The sequence below is a fragment of the Neopelma chrysocephalum genome, unplaced genomic scaffold (genome assembly GCF_003984885.1).
Source record: "Neopelma chrysocephalum unplaced genomic scaffold, ASM398488v2 Primary Assembly neopelma1_87, whole genome shotgun sequence".
NCBI lineage: Eukaryota > Metazoa > Chordata > Aves > Passeriformes > Pipridae > Neopelma > Neopelma chrysocephalum.
In genome coordinates this window covers 75,139-89,493 of record NW_020897749.1, presented here as the reverse complement: position 1 = coordinate 89,493, position 14,355 = coordinate 75,139, and the positions used below count along the sequence as shown (strand labels likewise).

General features: G+C 42.1%; 1 protein-coding gene across 1 annotated transcript in view; it reads right to left on the bottom strand.

Moving 5' to 3' along the window:
- HTR1F (5-hydroxytryptamine receptor 1F) overlaps positions 1 to 12,167 on the bottom strand; it is a 107,231-nt gene extending 95,064 nt beyond the window's left edge. Inside the window, exon 1 of the mRNA XM_027692644.1 lies at positions 11,960 to 12,167. The gene's annotated coding sequence lies outside the window, so the exon portion shown is untranslated. The remainder of the gene's footprint in view (positions 1 to 11,959) is intronic.
- Between the last annotated feature and the right edge of the window lie 2,188 nt (positions 12,168 to 14,355).

Here is a 14,355-nt window from a genome sequence, read left to right as displayed (position 1 = left end):
AAGTCTTTCTTACCAAAAGCAAGAGCAACACTTCTTGATCCTTACTCTCCTTGATTCCTACAACTCTTTAAAGGGCAGGACATCCAGCAATAGTGCTTGACAGGTGTTGATCCAAAAGATTTGTAACAGGAAACATGAGGGGTATGATCTGTTCTCATTATCACAGAAAGAAGATTTCTGTTTCAGTCAGGATGAACAAGCCTTTTATTTCCTGCCTTCTTTTATTACTTCACCAATTTATTAAAATCTTTATTTTTATATTCTTAATATCCCTGCAATGCTTTAACTTCTTAGGTCAGTGACTCATACCTACAGATGAACAAGAGCAAACCTCTTCATACAAATGGCTTAATTTTCAGGCTGACCATGTAATTTTATCATTCTTCAAGTGATCTGTGCTTCTCTAGATTAAATGAATGAGTTTCCAGAAAGTAAATGTGTTTGGGCTCAACAAACAAAGCTTTCTGTCAGGTTACTGCCAAAGAAGTCTGCACAATATTGTATCAATAAAAAATGAGAAAGTAAGAATGATATAGTCACAGGTGTACTACACATTAGATATGCAGAAAAGGCATCAATAAACTGTGTCATTGCATAAGCAGTTCTCCCAATAACAGTTAAGGGAACAAAGAAGTTGGCCACACCTAGGAAAAGTGCTGCTTTTATGAGAAGAATTGGCAGTAAAAAGGTCAGAATCACATTTCTAAGTGAAGTCCTGAAGTTTCCAGTGCTCCTTCCTATGTGAACGGTGCTTCATTCTATATGTATTTTCAACACATCTCTCTGTCAGCCTACCTTTAACTTAGGCTCTGTGCTGTTGCAATGAATTTCAATCCAGATTTCTGTGCCACTTCCACCAAGGTACCTCACAGATTTATGAGAGAAGTAAAGATATATGTAGTGTTCCCTCGCTTTTTTTCCTTACATATGTCTGATTTCAGCAGACAGATGCATCCAGGTCAGAAAAATAGTTGCTTTGTCATCTCTCTGCATTGAAAGTCCTTTCTGATCCTGTTTTTTCCACAGAAAAATTCTGGCCAAATCTGGTTCTCTAGTATTTCATTAAGAGCTTTTTCCTTATGACTTTTCTGATGGATCAGAGATGAGCAATTTCTAAAAAAACTAGGCGGAGCTCCTTTTGGCTGTTCAAGCTGATTAGGGGTGTTGCAATGGTCCTGGTAACTGTGCAGACAGTCCCCAGTTTATCCTCACCACACACATCTGAGCAGTCAGTCAGCATCATTGCTGTGTTACTTGGGAAAGTGAGAGGCGAACTCCCTGACCCAGTTATATCATCCCTAGCTTTGTCCACAGGCAGAGGTCTGCCTCTCTCTCCCTCTGAGTCAATAAAATGGATGGAATAGCCACATTTCCACCTAACAGACTGTATGGGGACACACCGTAAAACCCAGGTGATATTGCAGTAGTGGAGACCACGTGAGTCTTTAAAGGAAGAGAAGCATCTCTGTAGGTCTGCAGTGGAAAGCATTTTCCAAAGAGAATCAGGAATCATCCTCCTCTTTATGCATCCCTGCCTCAGAATATGTCCAAATACAGCAGATACAGCCCATTCTTGCAAGAGGTTTACATGGATGCCAAACAGACCCCGTGCTTCTAGTGTACTGTTTTTCCCATTTATCATGTGTTGCATCAACTAGTCTTCTCAAATATGCCCTGAGAAAGAAGAATTTAATGGGATTTTCTGCAAGTGGGTATTGAAAAGAAATGATCCTCTCTTTATGTGGATATAAATCAAATCCCTTGATTTTCTTTCTATACACTCTTATTCCAGCAGAGGTCAGCTCTGCCTGTGCTGGGGAAAAGTAAAGCAGTTCAGAGTGTGGGGTATCTGTGCACAGAGCAACACAAAGTGCTGCTCTCTTCCTACTGCCCCCTCACAGCACCAACCAAAGCCCATTTCAGGCCTTCCTCTCAAATGGAGAAAAGAAGTGCTTTGAGCCAGGCCATCTGTATCTTCAAGATTGCCATAAAAGCTGGTTACAGAGCTGTTCTTGCTGCTGCTGTGTGGCTCCAAGCCTGTAACGTGCAGGGGAGACAGAGAGTGTGGTCCTTTGTGAGGTTAAAACTGCTGCACGACGAGAAACCCCCAAAGAGCAAGAAGTTGTGTCTGGATTGTGCTTTCCAATTACTGAACTATTAGGGAAACAGAAATACTGCCATCCTGTTGCAATTATCTTCCTTTACTGCTGTATCAAAACCGTTAAAAAAAAAAAGAAAGGTCTCTGTGCTCAATAATGTTTGGTCAAAGTTTGTTTGGGCAAAACTGTCTGGGTGTATTCATAAACAATTTTACCACTTTAAATGGCATAATTTTGGGGGGGGTATGGACCACTACAAGTTTCCTCAGCTCCATCAGTTACAGTTGTTCTTTAACATTAGCTCTTCAAAACATAAGGAACATTTTGATGCCAAAGGCAAAACGTGTTGAGAAACCTCTGTAGTTCTACTCTTTGGTTTAGTGCCCCTCAGTTAATGGTTTTTATTTTCCAGTTTTCAGTGTCAACATGCGTTCCACATTTTGCTCCTAAACAAAATTCTCTTACTGAGTCACTGTCGTTAGAGGGCTGCTCTTTTGAGTGGCAGATCCTCCCACTCTTCTTTCTTCCCCTCCTCTTTGGTTTCACAGCCTAGCCTTTGCCTTATGCATTTCCCTTTTCTCACTACCACCCAAGGAGGAAACAGTGTTTAAATATTCAGAGGTTCATGGCAGAATGCTGTATTATATAGCACTGAAAACGTGCAAGACACATTTATTCTCTTTTATTTCTGGAGATTAAATTATTGCTACATTCAGAATTTTTGTTAATTGTCATTAATGATTGACGCACTTTACAGACTTTTGAAGCTAGAAATTAATGACTGCTTTTCTGAAATTAAATGTCATGCCTTAGACAGAAATCTTTCATGTAACCAGTGATGTGTGCCATTGAGACAGCAGCTGCTTCTGAGGGATAATGTCTAAAAACCCCCAAAGAGCCTCACTGTAAAACTAATGCCAGGTTTTGCTAATTAATATTTTTCACCCTTTTCTGGTACCTTTTTTGAATTTAGCTTCTTAATACTAAAAAACAGGTGAAGTTTCAGTCCATCTATGAACCCCCTTTTCTTTGTCCTAATAGGGAGATTTAAAAGTTTGAAATGACTGAAATGACTAAATGTGGTTTGCCTATTTCTTATGCACAGCTATATACAACAAGAAATGAGTGCCACTTGTTTAACAAACTACCAGGAGAGCCAGTAAATAATTTCAGTGCAAGATCAAGGATAGGGCTAATGAGCAGCAGGCTTGAGAATAACTGAGAATCAAGAGAATACCTGAGAACTGAGAAAAGCAACATAAACTCACCAGAAAGAGGTAATTAAGGCGTACCATCATAGTGATTATCTGTGTGCAGTTGTGTTGCCCAGCTGCAGACTTTTGGAGTGTCAGATGAATGTCAGTGAAAGCAAGTAGAGCTATTTTTCATCTTAGTGCTTGTTTCTCCTGATGGCGTTATCTGTTACAGGTCAAGCAGCTACAGATGACAGCTTAATAGGTCATCTTAAAAGCAAGATATGCACCCAGAGCTGTTGCTGCTGATTAAAGATCACATATCTACGTGCAGAGATGACACTCTTGGCTTTTGGGTGACTACAGTGGATTTAGAATTTCGGTATGAATATCAGATTGTGTCACGATACCACATACACACAGCTCAGACTGGTGCTCACTAGAGACCACGCAACGACTTCACCAAAGAGTAAGTAATTTTCTGGAAAACTGTCAGCATTTGGGAGGCTTCCATTCTTTACCCAACACTTACAGGGGCTGGTTGCCACTACAGACAGTTGTAAGCAGGTTCCACACTTGCACCCTCTTTACTTGTCTTTCTTCGGTAGCTATACCCAAATATAGGGTTTTTTTCTAGGTCAAATTTGTCTTTACAGACAGTTCAAATCATCACCACTGACTTTTGTACCAAAAACTAATGGAGCCATCCTGGGCTGCTCATCTTGCAACAGCAATTGCATCATTTTATCATCTGTCTAGAGGTAACTGGCTTGCCCTGGGCTGAGGAGAGCCTTACCTGTTTTCCCCAGGAAGAAAACTTGCTAGGCAGTTGCCAAAATCTGAAACGCAAGCAAAAATCCTGACCCAAGAATATCTGAAACAAACAGAAAAGAAGTCTGTGTTGCTGAGAGATCCCTGCTCCCCAGCTGAAGTGTGGCTGGTGCCCACAATATTCCATTTAGAGCGGTGTGAACGGGCAGCTGGGCCCACACTGCATGACGTCTAGCACATATCCATGTGCCTGAGAGATATCATTACTATTTTTTAGAGGTTTTATGGTTCAAAGTACCTAAACTGACATGAGGGCTGAGCCAGTGGCATGGTAGTTTGATAGTGTAATGCCAAAGGGGAGATAACTTAAGTGTCCTTGGACGGGGCATGAAGGTTTGTGAGACCTTACGGGCAGAAAATCTGCTGAAAGTGTGCTGGAAAACACTATGCAGGACAGAAAGATCCCAATCTGGATATGATCTTGGCTTATTTGAAATGGTCTTCTCAACAAGTCACCTCTAAATCCACACCTGACCTTTGTCTTGGAGGACTCTGACTGGTTTGCTCCATAACGGGGTACAAACAAACTAAAATTGATACAGTTTGGATGATCAGGAGACAGGGAGGTAACAGCAAATCAAAGTGATAGTGTAGGCACAGATGCTCATTATTAATAGAAAATGGTTGTTTGTTCTAGATACAAACATCCTAAAATATTAATTGAAAAAGAAAAAAAAAGCCAAACCCCCATAATCACACAAGGGTCTAGATGAAAAGAAACATATTTTGTCTTTTCCAAAACAGCAGGGGCCCTTTTTGCCACTGGCAACTGTCAGTCTTCAGGTAATTTCATAACAAGACCTGCAGTACAGTCTTTGAGAAAAGTGAGGCTTGGCTGGAAGAAAAAAATTAAAAGCCTTCAGTAAAAGGCAGAGTGTGAATGAGCTTGATTTATGACCCTCATGTAAGAAATCTTTGTGCAAAAGACACGGTAATGATGCCATTATGCTGGGCAAGCCCAATGAAGAAGATTGTTTATGTAGATACAAGCGTTAGAGAGGACAGGATGGAAGTCATTTCCCCAGGAAAGAAATCAACAGCCTTAAATGTATCTTTTACAGAGACCAAAAATGCTATTAGACTTTCAAAGTTTGGTTTCCCTGTTCTCTTGAGCGGATAATTGCATTATTTGCTTGTTTTCTCTGGTACCTTTGAATTTTTTTCTGTGTCGTTTTTCACTCCTGGCTGCTCCCTTGGGTGGCCCCTGGCCTTGGTTCATCCCCCTCACTGTGCTGGGGCTGTCACTGGGTCCCATTAGTGGCCCTTGGCTCTGCCTGCCCATGCTTGGCTGTGTCCCCTCAATGAGACAGTGCCTGCACTGGGGTCACCTCCACTCCCGTCACATCCCCCCGTGCAGGAGGCTCTCTCTGTAGCTCTCTCTGTTCCCCACGTGCCCAGGTTCAGGATGTGGATGGCCGTGGAGCAGTTTTTCAAGAAGGATCCAAAGGTTACATCATCTGGACATGAATCAGCTCTGTGAGATGGCTGATGTACCCTGGGAGGTGCATCTCTGCCTGGTCAGTCATTTCCACTGTTCTATTTGGGTTGTTCCTGCCCAAGAGAGCCCTTGATACTCATTCTATTTATCTACGGCTCTTAAAACAACTTTTAATTCCAACCCACTTGTTCCACCCATTTGCACTCCTCCTCGACTTTTTATCACCTGCACGTTTGCAAAGTGTACAGGTTATTCCCTTAGCTCAACTGTTAATGAATAATTAAACACTAATTTGTATCAAACTATTAATTAAAACATGATACCTGGGAGTGTCTCCTGAACAGTCACAAGTGGTGTAAGCTTTGTAACTTGACAATAGTTGTTATAATGAGCTGTTAAGACCTATTTTCTGATTAAAGTTTTCCAGTGATACGTACTTCTCCTAGTATTTTCACCCAAGACACATTTATTGCTTTGTGTCTGTGGCAATGCTTGAAGCTTGTGCTGTATTTACCAGGATTTATTATAACACCAATTGGAGGAAGATGCTCTAATAGCTGACTGAGCTGCCTCTGTAAGCAATACAGATGTGGTCCAAATTTGCCTACATCCTCTAGTGGTTGAGTTACCAATAAACCATGGCCTGAAATCTCTCCCAAAGATCATCTTTTGATCATAGGCCTCTCTGTTTCAGTTTTCTCTCTCGGTTTTAGAGCACCCCCTTCTCATCAGTGACTCAGTGAACCACAGTCATTGCAGTGAGAGAGCAAACTTGTACTCCGTGGGCTCCATCACTGCCTACTGCAGTGGTTTCTCCAAGCCAGGCTGATCTTTTATAATCTGGCACAAAGCTAAGGATAAGAAAATAAGTATTGATAGCTACTTTTTTCCCCATATTGAATTTAGAGACAGTCTTACGCTTAGTATACATAAACTGAATGGATTTAATGCTATCAAATCAACAGCGCTACGTAATGGAATGTTTCTTTTCTCCCAGAGGAAGTATCACTCTTCTTCAGCAAATGATCCAATTATGGCCCACATGTATGCATCTAGAGACTAACAAATGTAGTTATAACACAAAGAAATCATCTTCACTACAATTTGAAAATGCTTGTTTTTCATATATTACAGCAGCCCTACATTAAGTGTCATGCACACTGGCTTCTGGATTCAGGGAGAAACAACAGCCACAATGATTATTGCTGCCCACACAGAAAGTTTTCCAGTCAGGGCAGTGTCAGTGCTTCCATGTGAGTGCAACCAGTAGCAATCCAGGAAGTCAAAACCCGGGAAACTCAAACAGAGGAGGATGAGGAAAGATCTGAAAACTAGCAGCCTGAAAACTAGCTGCTGTGAGGCAAGGAGAACAGTGGGACTGGGAGAAAGAGGAAGGAGAGAAGATGCAAGGTGATGCTGAAGTCATGTTTTGCTGCTGACCATAGCAGTGATTCACTGAACACCATGTCCTCTGTCAGATGTGGGAAGCAATAAGCAGAGAACATTTGGCATTCCTGTCCATGAAAAGATCCAAGCCAACTGTTCCGCTCACTCAGCTGCTGCAGAAATCAGCTACAGAAAGCTTCAGGAAGAAAGTGGGAAAACAAATGAAACTTGATTAAAGTGAACTTTTACTTCCACTACTGTGAAAAAGGGGCAAGAGGAATCTGACTGTTGTCTTTTTGACCATAACTGTTATTGCAGACAAGACTACGCAGTTACAGGTATAGTAATTCAAAGCTCTCAAATTCTATTTTGAAGGTCAAAAGTTTCTAAAATTGTCACATTTTTGATTGTGACTTATGGCAGCAGAGTTCAGAAGTTCTCCTCAAATCAGGAGAAGCTGCCAAATGCAACCACGCTTCAATAGGTACAAAGTACCCTTTGGAAGAATTCCATCAAATTATAATCACCTCTCATTACTGCATAAGCAGTGGCTCTCGTGGGTGAGGTAGCCAGTTCCAGCCCTTCTCACCTACTCTGTCAAAAATCTACATACTGGATCAGACATATTTGTGATTCTTGGTTTTTGTTTCTGCTTTTCGCTCCTCTTTCTCCACCAAGTCATATTCCCACTGTTCCTTCATAGTTCATTGCAATGTTCTGTTCATTCACATTGGCTTCCATGAAATTAGTATCTGCATATACGAGTAGGTGGCAAGATCACCTTAACCTCTCTTTGCACATTGTAGACAACTTATTAGCAGGATTGTCATCATGAAGTCCAATATTCCCCGTGGTGGAGAATGACTCTTTAAAAGTTTAGCACTTAAGGCATAAATGCTGTGTTTGTACATGAGCCAGCTCAATGGATCACTCTTTTTGGATGTTCTTGCCATCAAACCATCCTATTTTCCACCATCAACAAAAATCAAGTTTAGTCAAAGCCTAAAAAAGTTACGCCTTCATTTAACGTAGCGCAGTAATGGTTTCTTACAAAATACAACTAATTAGGCACAAGATTCTAGGAAAAATAAGGAAAAAAATTGATTTAGGCAGCCATTTTATCACTTTGATAAGCCTTATCTTAAATTTGGGGGTACTTGCCACTCAAAACTTTCAAAACTCAGCTTGCATTTTGACAAGAAGCATAGTCAGCAAGGCCACTTGCTCATATGCTGATAGACTTTTTTGAATCCTCTCATTTTTTGAAGAAGTCAGTGACGTGGGAGTCCTTAGGTTGGGCTTTTTGTGGTGCTGAGCAGCTGATGCTTCATGGTAGACTATTTAAAACCAGTGATCCTGTCTTTAGTTTTGTGCTTTCTACCTCTCCCCTGCAGAAAACCTGCAAACCCCCCCCCCACACGGATGCACAGCTGTAAGAGTCAAACCCAGTTTCATAGCTCTTCTGCTTCCAAGTAAGCCTCCCAAATTACCATGTGATACACTCCTAGTGTAGGCAAGGGAAACTCAAAAGTGTTTAATCACTTCTAAGGATGCCTTGGTCTGCATATTTTACTGTGCTCCCATGTGCTTTTCTTCCTCCAGGAACTGCAGGAGAACTGATGACATAAAGAGAGAGTGGAGGAAATGACCATCAATTCCATTCTTTTTTCTCCATTACTAATTTGTAAGATGAACCATCAAGAAAATAACACCTGAAATTCAATATATATAATATACATTCCCAGCATTTTCTGAAATGTGCCCTGGTTTTAATTAAAATGTGAAGTGTATGCACTGAAGGACTTGTTTCTCTGCCAGGGGCAACTTTCCCACCATAGACATCAAATGCCAACTGAAAAAATACTTTGTTTAGTTCTTGGACTGAATATTCTCCAACTCTATTACATTTGGAAATATAGCATAGTAGCAGAGGGCAACATTATATCTGACATACATAATTAGTTTATAAAAAAGTATAACCAGGGGACACGTTTGATAGAATCACTTTTTCTCACAATAGTTGCAGAATAATGGATTACACTGATCCTTCTTCTAAATGGCATGACAAAGTAAATGAGCATTTGTATAAAAATGCCATAACAGTTGAAGCTTGAATGAGAGAGTCAGCAACCTTTGTTTGTGCTCATAAATTACCCTGTAGATGAAAATGTAACATTTATAAAAACCAAAAGGCATCCAAAGCCGAGAGACACAACCCATCAAATACTGAAATGCATTAGATTGTGTACCTCATGTTAATCACTTGAGATCCTAAAGTACAAATTACCTCCAGCAGTTTCTAAAGTTATATCACAGGTTAAATGGACACCCACAGATAGAGATTAGTCATTTAAAAGACAAAGGTATAAAAACTGATTTCAACTACTAAAGCTGTCTTACAAATCATTTTTTCTTGCAGTTTTGAAGCTATGCCTTTCCCCCCCTCCCCCTGTTTCTGGGTGAGGAGCTATTACTAGGGCAAGCTACTGAATCTGGCAGCATATAAGGCTTTTTCCAATTAATACTTTAAGGGAAATCATGCAAAAAGGTGTTACCCTTTCAGATCCAATAAATTCAGTTGTCACTTCTAACAGCTGTGCATTAGTAAGTTATTAAAGATATCTGAATTTCAATCACTTATGCTCTCTCAAACACTAAAATAGTGGTATGTCATCCTCAGGTGTGGAATTAGCACAAAATGCCATGAGCCCCTGAGAGATGTCCTGTGCAGCATGAGCCCTTTCTGTCTGTAACCCCAGCTCAAAAGGGCTCTTGGTACTGAAAAGTCAGATACTACAAGCAGTGAGTGACTCCTGCCTGAGTGTGATAGCTCTTTCATTTGCTACCTGGATGAAAAGCCAGGTAATTTGGAGCTCACAAAAGGGAAGGAAGGAAGGAAGAGGAGGAAATATGTAAGGGAACTTGCTTATTTGCAGGTTTCACTGAAGGCTGTAAGAGCTGTAGAGTACAAAACTTCTGGGAAAAATAAAAAAACCCTACACCAGAGGCTTGACTAATATCTTCTTAAGAGAGCAGGATTTCTGACTTACCTCAAAGTCTGTTTTATTTATTGTATTAACATTTCACAGTGGCTTGGAGCTAATTTACCTGGACACTCCAAGTACTTCAGTCTCCACAATCAGAAAGAAGAAACATTCAGATATTTATGACAGGCTTGGTGGAATTCTGGACTCGGCAGAAATCACACCAAAGAGAGAAGGTGGGAAAGGCAATTCTGAAGAGGCAGAGGTACCAAGAGCAGTCTACTTACAGTACCTAAAAACAACTTGATGCAACTGTCACCTTTTTTGCAGTGTTCAGAAAGCAATATTCCTTGGAGTAACTAATGAGCAGCGCTGCTGACCAGTCACTTAACCCTTTCTGTCCCACATGCAAGGAAAACAACCCCCCTACTTCTATATTCCTGTTTCATGCAACACTGCAAAAAGTGAAGTGTGCAGTGTCAGCACACAGCAGCTTTTATGATCACGAGCAAATATAATATATATTTTTTTTTAGCCCCTAAGCAAAACACTTGTCTCTTGGGTCAACAGATCTTAGTAGTTAGGAGACTGAAAATAACAAACGAATACATACTTTTATACCATTTTCAACACTAACAAGACAAATGGTGGACGGACATAAGTTTTTCAAAGATTAATTCAGAGATGTAATCACAGCAAAAGCATATACCAGGCGCCTTGAAGAGCACGTGGGGTTCTGTCACTTTGCTTTGACTGCTGAGACCAGTTTCCAAGTCCCTAAATTACGTGCCCAACAGTCAGTGTTGCAAATCTCTCCTCCTTTTTTTCCTTTCCCCTGCATTCTTTGTAGTCCCCTGTGGCTCAAAAACTCAAATCACAAGTCCTGTGCTTGGACAATATCAGGTTGGCTTGTGTGCCTGTGCAGGTGCATATGCACATGCATGTGTGGGTAGGTAGCTCAATACATGATTTCTTTCCTGAGAAGTCAAAAAAATCAGTGAAGAGCAACAAAGTCTACACTGACCTGAGTTTTTCCTAAGTCAGACTTGGCAATTTAGCTCATATTTTACAGCAAAGTTCTGATCAGTAATTTTTACCAACCATGCATATTCTCATTTTTTCTTGTTTTATGAGAATAAGACAGTCTTTTCTCCATGCATACTGACGTCTCAGTGAGATATTTTCCTTAGACAAATATCTGCTGTATCAATACTCCAAGAAGAAGAACAGTAGAGAACAGAAATGTCTGTGAAATTATAATATCTAACAAAGCAAACACATATGACCTCCTAAAGTTGGTTTTCATAACGTGCAGAAAGCCTGGAGTTGCCCAGTCTCATAAAGCATCCAACTAGCACAGTAACTGTATAAAATTAATAACCTTGCAAACAAAAGCTCTCTGGATTATGAACCTGTACAGATTGAGTGAACTGTACAAATCACAGCATGCTTCTATCACTGAAAAGGAAACTAAATATTTACAGAGCTAAGAAATACCACTTGATTTGGTTTGGGTGACTTTCTTTTGCAGAATCCTCAAGTTGAATTAGGATGAAAACAGAAGACAGTTCACTTGTTAACATCATGAAGTAAAGAGATTCAAAGCCTGCTTGGAATTTCAGATGGGAATGCCAGCATACAAAATCAATCGGTTATGGGATTGCATGTGTGTAGCATACACACATCTTTGCTGGTTTAGGCAGCATCGGCAAAAATTAAACTAAGGAAAAGCAAACTCAAGGGAATGCTGCCACAGGAAATCTCATCTACGTTCAGGTTGATAAAACAAATGAACATATTTGCAAGGCTGGTATGAACTAGGAAGGTTTTCATTCCTCAGCCCAACTTCAGGCAAAAGCAGAAACAGAGTCCTCCTCTGCTCCAAACCGTATTTCAAGTTCTCCGGCAGCACAAGATGAAGCTAATTAACGAAAACCAAAGGATGACGAAATGAAGCCAGATAAGCCATAAATATCTACATATATAAGCACACAGCAAGCAAGATAATGAAAAGTTAGCCAGATTTACCGTTTTAATTGTCCAAGTGGGTGGTTTGTTTGGGTTTGGGGGTTTTTTGGGTGTTTTTTTGGTGGGTGGGGGGGAAACGTCGGGAGCTGCTTTCACGAGGACTCCTCCATACGCATCCACACCACGGCGGGCGCCGGCTCCGGCGCGGAGAGCGAAGCGTTTCCCTCCTCAGCCGCCCCAAAATAAGACAAGAAAACACGGCGAAGGGGGCGGGGAGGCGGCAGCCGGGTGGGCAAACCCCGGCACCTCCCCGAGCGCTGCCTTGCCCTGCCCTGCCCGGCGGAGCAGCCCCGCCACTTGCGGGAGCCGCTGGGGCGGGGCGGGGGCGGGCACCGGGATGATGCCCGGGATGATGCCCGCCAGTGCTCCTCCCGCGGCTCCCGGGAGATGCCCGGGGATGCGCGGACCTGCCGCTCCGTTGCGATGTGCGGGCAGCGGTGCCGTGCGGGGGCCGCCCCGCGCTTGTGCCGCCTTCCCCGGCTTCCCCCGAGCCGGACGCGGGCTGGGAGGAGCCCTGCGAGAGTCCTCCGGGTTGGGGGGGGGGGAGCTCTAGTTTATCCTAAATTGGGTGGAAAGGCGGCTGCTGCTGCTGCTGCTGCCTAGTCGTTGTCTTCTCAGTCTCTGCCTGGTGAGGGGGGTGAAGGGGAAGGTCTGTTTCGAGCAGCGGGCTTATGTGGGATTTTGGAGCTTCACAGGTGTGTGCTAGTTAGCGGGTAAAGCTGTCAGCCTCCTCCAAAATGTTACGACCGGGCTGCGAGGGAGAGGTGCCAGGGTGCATGTAAAGCGGCGCAGAGGTGGAAAAACGTGTGCTCAGTTCTGCAGAGAAAAGGTGCAGCTGTCAGAGGCATGTATTTGGACCAGCAAGTGGGTGATACCTTACTGAGGATCTTAGACGTACCTGGGGGGTAACTGAGCTGCTGTCCCTGGGGTGAACCCCAGGTTCTTCTGAACCCAACAGTAGTAGACCTACTCAGTGCCTTTTTCCTCCCTCTTCTCGACACTCAACCCTGGGCCTCCACACTCAACAGGTCTCAGTAGTTGCTTTTAGCCCATCATCTGAGAAGGCTGAGTACCACCCAGACAAATTATCTGCAAGCAATGCTTTGAGCTCCTCTATTTGTACAAGTATTTGTCTGTGAAGCATACCAAAATGTGTCTCAGCGAAACAAGCCCATACATACCATCGCAAACTTTTATTCCACAAAAGCTTAAAAGAGCTGAAAGTACTAGAGGTTAATTTATAACATTGTTTATTAAAAAGGGCAAAGGAAAGCCTTTGTAGATAGGAGGTCTAACAACTACCTGCAGCACACAGCCATGTTGTCGTCTCATCAGTCTAATTAGATGCAGTATCCCTGGGTCATTTGGTGCCTGCCAGGTTTTGAAGTGGCTGCTTAGGACTTGTCTTCTGCAGGCTTTTTAAGTTCCAGTTTTATATGAGCTGAACAATCTTATTTCTTTTGCAGGTTTTGGCACTGATGAATGCAGTCTCCTCCCTCAGCTACCAATTATATATATGACCTGCTATTGTTTGAATTAATGAATTACACCACAAGTGACCTTAGAAATAGCAGAAATAATAGCAAAACAGTTCTACTCTATCCACTGCTCCTGAGCAGTAAGAATCAACTGTTTATGATTGACCTGTGTTTGCACTGTAATCTGCATTTGGCTTTAGACTGATGCACTCAGTCTAACAGGAATGTGAAAGTGCCTCTCCAGAACTGACAACTTACTATGTTATTCTTCTGCAGTGCCTGTAAACCTTTGAAAATATTTTCTCTTAGGTGCAACTGCTTGAGTGACATTGATGCTGGCAGAAACTATTTAGTGATTCCCAAAACAGAGGGCAAGGGCACTGGATGTCACAGTGTGAGTAAGCAGTCTTTCATCTCCATCTTCAAATATCTCCTTAGGACACCTTGCTTCCTGTGGTGTTTGCTTTGGGTTTGCTCATCTCTATTTTGTTTTTGTTTTAGTTTCAAACTGTGGCTCATCCTCTTAGACTGTGCCCTCCTCAGTGTAGTGTCATCTTGTTCAGCTGCTGTGCCTCACAGAAGTGGATCTGATGGTAGCAAGAAGGGGATTTTCTGTTTTGATTATAACAAGTAGCAATTTAAAGCTTATTTTTCAGAGTATTTTTTTTTTGCTGTGTTCTTTTACATAGGAAGAGTTCATACTGGGTCAGGCAGAAGTTCTTTCCAAGTCCATTGTTTTCTCTCTGAGGAGAGCTGGCAGTGGGTACCCAGGAATAGAGTGAGACCTGGGCAAATACAGAGAGATCCTTGTCCTGGAACACCCTCTTCTCTTGCTGAAGCTTAGGCAATGCAAGTTTGAAACACTGGCTCTGCCTTTGTATCTAATCACCTCGGGGGGATCTTTTTTTTATAAGAGTG